The sequence below is a fragment of the Armigeres subalbatus genome, chromosome 3, assembly GCF_024139115.2.
Source record: "Armigeres subalbatus isolate Guangzhou_Male chromosome 3, GZ_Asu_2, whole genome shotgun sequence".
NCBI classification, from domain to species: Eukaryota; Metazoa; Arthropoda; class Insecta; order Diptera; family Culicidae; genus Armigeres; species Armigeres subalbatus.
Genome location: NC_085141.1, coordinates 293,770,786 through 293,776,406, shown reverse-complemented (window position 1 = coordinate 293,776,406; position 5,621 = coordinate 293,770,786). Strand labels below are relative to the sequence as shown.

At 37.6% G+C, this 5,621-nt stretch overlaps 1 long non-coding RNA gene across 1 annotated transcript; it reads right to left on the bottom strand.

The window, feature by feature from the left end:
• Positions 1-1,284: 1,284 nt before the first annotated feature.
• On the bottom strand, positions 1,285-2,345 carry LOC134220356 (uncharacterized). The gene is made up of 3 exons (XR_009981871.1): positions 2,292-2,345; positions 2,160-2,232; positions 1,285-1,329 (listed from the first exon to the last, which is right to left on the bottom strand). It is a non-coding gene; the product is annotated as an uncharacterized LOC134220356 (long non-coding RNA).
• Positions 2,346-5,621: the final 3,276 nt, after the last annotated feature.

Below are 5,621 nucleotides of genomic sequence, written 5' to 3'. Positions count from 1 at the left end.
CGAATAATTGAGATGTAGGATTTAAAAGACGGCATGAATTTCAGAAAAGATTGAGCTATTAAAATGAATTATAACAACCGAGAGAATTTAAATGATGTGATGCTTCTACATAATTGCAAGGATCCCCCTTAAAAGATTCCAACATATTTCTGTGATTTCTAATTTTATATAAATCTGGTTTAACAAATACTTATTGAAAATGTTTATTGAAATGTACATCACATTACAATCATCAGATTCGATATTTTGCATAATTAAAAAAAATAAAACCATTTTTCCCTTAAATACAGACAATACAGATTTTTTACGATTCCCAATACAGATTTACGAAAAAATCATCTGACTGCCCTGCTGGTTATTGCGCATAAGCCCCAAAATTGTATTCCCACCTTAGGGTTTCCGCGCCGAGCACTCAGCGCCAGACTCGGCGACAAAGAGATAGTGGTCAAGTTGGTACTCCTGATTTTTTGACAACTGATGTCGATTGGTTGTGTGAGTGCACCGGTGTCAAAAAATAGAGATTTTAGCTGAAAATTTAATTGTCAAATGCACATTTTGACAGCAATATAGATGTATGAGTGAATAAAATGTTCAAATGCTCTATAGCGGAAGCAGTCGCTGAAGACAAGTGTCAATGGTTTCAGTGATGAAACGAAAAGTTTCAATGCAAAAAGCAATATCTGGCTAAGAATAACACTACGGATTGCCTGTTCCAGTGGTAAAAGTGATAGTGTCTATAATGATAGTGTCTATAATAATTTGATTTTAGATGATACACTCAATGGGTTGTTAAGTATCGTTACCATTCAAAAAGGCCAATTTTTACATATATTTTCAATGAGCGATTTTACCAGAAATCATTAGTTTATCATCATATTTTTTTCTTGCAATGATTCGGAGTATAATTGATTTTAACAAAAAAGATTGATGTTATGAGTTTTCGTAAAACGAATTCCAGGCCAAATAATTATTCAGTGGTTAATCCAGATTGAAAAGCGTGTAATAATTATTCAATTATATGATAACCGTATTATAGGATGTATAATATTATTCTACGAACTACGATACTGGATATGATAGTTATGAAGGTGTTTTCTCAGTTTATAATAAATGATCATCAAACAAGTTTTATTTATATTTTAATCACCATCTTATAAATATTTAATTGAAATTATGTTATTACCAGTATATCTCCAGCCTGTGGTCATCATCTTTATATAATGAGGCCATAAGTTCACTTCAAATATGCAGTTTTTTGGGATTCAGCATCATGGTTACTTGTAACTTCCACCAATGACTCTTCACAGATTTCGATGTTGCTGCATGTTCCTATAAGAAATCAAAGAAACAAATGAATAACAGCTTAAAATCAGTCCTGGATGTGCATTTTTCAGGCCAGATTTCTTGATAAGCATGCCCCAGGGAATAATTAGAACGCCAGCGCTGATTTTCATATAAAATGATCATGATGGAAGATCAAAATCTCAATTTCCTAGATATTATGTATCCCAGTATAAAGTGACCTAAATTTGTATTCAATGAATGTTATTTCAAGACAAAATTTTCAAAACGACTTATCTGCTTTTGTAAACAAAACTTCAAACGACGATTTGACTAATTTGATAGCTCTCCCACGCAAACCAACACCATCAATAGGTAGCGGAATCCTTCACCTACCTATTGATGGTGTTGGTTTGTGTGGGAGAGCTATCAGATTCGTCAAATCTTCGTTTGAATCTTTGTTTACAAAAGCAGATAAGTCGTTTTGAAAATTTTGTCTTGATTTGTAAGCATGTTGATTGAAAATTCACTCCGGGGTGGCAATATAATTATTTTTATCTGAAACGTGCCTTTTCAGTTAACATGCATACAATAATATTTAAAATATAATAACACTCAGAGCTATCGGATATAAAATATGTATTCGATCTAATAGTTAAGATCGATCATTTTTCTGAAAATCAGTGCTGGGGTTATAATTATTTCCCGGGGTCAAGCCGGCAAGCCATTCTGCTAATAAATGATTGTATGAGCAGCAACCAACGTCGATATTATAATTGAAAGGGTGCCATTGGTTGTGTAATCATACAAAAATTCTGGATACATTGTGTTCAGGGGATTAATGTATCCATTATGGTTCTTATGCCCATCATTCTTACCTTGGCAACCGTTTTTTCGCTGTTCTACCACATCTGCTCGTGCGATGGCGTAGTTTCCCGGTATGAGGTTGATCTGGAAATAAACAATAAATATATATTATTCATGTTTTGTATAATATAGTTTATACTTACATGCATTATAATCCATTTGGTTTTATGTTTTTTCGCACAAACTTTGTATTTTTTAATAAACACCGCCATTGTTGCCAACCGCCACTATTACACTGAAAAAGAAACAACATCATTTCTGTGTTGGTGAATATCTAAATTATTTATAGTAAGATAAGTATACAATAATATGATATCAGGTAATCCTTATTATAACATGTATAATTTGTAAATTATTATATATGATCGTGGTTTTATTTTGGTCAATCATATAATTGTACAAGTATTATACAGTTTATAATGATTACAAGTGGAATGGAATGCTTATAATATCAACCATTCGGCGTACCATTTATTTCTATTCGGGAAGTACTCACCGGATTTTTTCGCATTTTACTTATTTTTGGCTTCTTCCACGCAAGGTCGGATTTGAGTGATGGGAACCGTCAAGTGAGTAGTTTCGCGGTTTCGTGTACAGTCCCAAACGCAATACAACGGAACGGCGACGGAAACGAAAAATTTGACAGTTAGTTCATATATTTTTTTTGTCAAATTTGCCGTTTCCGTCGCCGTTCCGTTGTATTGCGTTTGGGGCTTAAGGTCACTCCTGACGGAATCCAAGATTAAAAGTGCTCGCGTTTTCGGGGGCACACCACTCGATTCAGAGGCGGCGCACAACTGTCATTTTTGTTAATTTAGCTTTGCTGCGTCGCAGCATGCGTGAAATAATAAAAATGACAGTTGTGCGTTGCTTCCGTATCGAGTGGTGTGCCTCCGAAAACGCGAGCACTTTTAATCTTGGATTCCGTCAGGAGTGACCTTAATTCTCGGTGTGATGCGGCTTTATGCTTACCGTGCCTACGAATGAATGGTTAGGGGGGTCGAACCTAACCGCAAACGGAGCCTGTGAACCACCAGGGCGCTCTTCACATTATTTAGTTCTCGCTGCGCTAACCGGAGCTATGGCGTAGTAGACTTTTTGCTTCTCCGTGTGGGGTTATGAATATGTGTTTTACTTAGTTTTTCAACAAACTGTCACCTATATGGATTCGCATCATGCGTTTTTTTACAATGTACTTTGTGTTTGTCACCTATATGGATTCGCATGATGCGTTTTTCACAGTGTACTTTGTGTCTCGTCCTTGACGTTCGGCTTCGGCTACTCTTGTTCAATCTCAACGTGAGATTAAATAAGAGTGGTGTTATGAATATGTGTTTACATAGTTTTCAATAAATTGCCACCTATATGGATTCGCATTATGCGTTTTTTTACAATGTACTTTGTATTTGTCACCCAGTGGCAGGGACGGGAATGGTTGACAATTCTTTTTACCATCCATTCTTCCATGCAATAACAGAAAAACAACACCACGGCAGCCGCAGCAGCAGCCACGCCAAGCAGACGACAGTCAGCTCATGTTTTTTTCGATATTCTCTCCCCACAATTAATGTTTTCGTACAATAATTTCATAACGTATAACCGTTTTTGGTGGGAAATATTCATTTCATTACTCCTTGCTCATTTTAGAGATAAGAACGAATAAATAAGTACCTACGGATAGCACACCTTCTAGGCTTTGCGCCACATGTAATTAAACTCGATTCTGTGCTGTTTGCGCTGCGCACGAGCCGAAACAAAAAATCTCATGCAAATGCTGACCGCACGCCGGCACGACTCTAACGTAGCAGCAAACAAACAGTTTGCCTCATCGGCAAAAAAAATGTCACGATGTCGCGTACATTTTTTTGGTAAACTGTTTCGGTTTGTTTGGTGCATGAAATTTGACTGGATAAAATGTAAATATTCGCATAATCAGAGTGATTTAATGTACATTTCCCAACACTGCCCAGTGGCATAGCCACGGGGGTGGTTTTGTACATACCACCCCCCCCCGAAGAAAAATTTTTTAAGAAGAAATTGTGTTTCGAAAAAAAAAAGTTCAAAAACACGCATTATCGCATTATGCGTTTTTCACAGTGCACTCTGTGTTTCGTCTTTGACGTTCGTCCATTGTTACGTCCTCAGTGTTTTTGTGACACCTCTCTTTAGTCCCTAGCTTAATGCGTATGAGTCTACATAATTGGCTTTCTTATAAATGGTATATCATATGCATTTGCATTGTGTGACTTATCCAGTATATTTTATGCTTCGCGTTTCATTGCGTTTTACAAAATGCGTCGTATGTATGTATTATTGATTGTATCCTCCTCTCCAGAAACCTGTTCCATTCTCCTTTCCAACTTAACTTCCTCTTCCTTTCCCCTTTTCACTTCCTTTTCCGTCAGGTAAATGATGAGAAAGGCCAGTGAAGGCGACGGCATCAATCTCCCAAATTGCGGGGAACGTGCCTCCTCAGCCGAAGTTCTGATACCTTATACCTATTGGAATTTCACGTCATCAATTTTGCACGGGAATTCAAAACTTTTGTGGGGCATTCCCAGAAATTTGATTTATGATTGCCCCCACAATTGGCACCTCTCAATTTATTGGAATCTTCTCTCACAGGACAGGCGTCCTGGGCGTGAGAGGTTCCACCACAAATCATGCATGTAACATCCATGTGGCAATGTTTAGTTCCGTGATCTCACTTTTGGCACTTACGGCACTTAGTGGGGTTTTGGAAATTTCCCCCAGACCTGCGGAAATGTTCCCATGTAACACGGACATGGGACATAATACAGGCCTTTTCCAAACTTTTCATATTATTAAGTTCACTTTTGTTAAAGTGAACTAAATAAAATTCTTGAGAAATACCCCTCTGGGAAGCACCAGAGCGAGATTTCTTTGTCATCTTAATTGCTTGGACTGCTGAAAATCCAAGTAATTCAGAAATTTCAATTTTAATCTCATCCAGTGATTTATCATCACTGAGGAGGCCTTTCAAGACGACTTTGAACAATCGCTCAGTTATGTCGTCATACGTGTAGAATTTATGCCGCTTCTCAGTTAAATACTGAAGAAGACGTTTGCGATCGTCAAAGGATCCTGGCAAAACGCGGCTGTCACTCTTCCTGGCAATCTGGAATGAAACCTTGATACCCTGAAGGTTACTCAAAATCTCATCCCTAAAGCAAGAAAACTCGGCAACAGATACCACAATTGGCAAAATCCTTTGCTTTTTTGCATGGATCAAATCACCTGGGCTAGAGGTAGATTCGATTTGCTCAATTTCGTCATGAATCAAATCGAACTGATTGCTCAGTTCGATAGGGGAAGAATTATTTCCAATTTGTTGAAAGGAACATCTGAAGTCTCCTGCTTCCTTCTATTTGTTCCGCGCTTTGGCAGGACGGTCTTGAAACCTTGTTTCTTAGGACGAAGTGGAGAATTCAGAGACACCCCCTTCCTCTTGT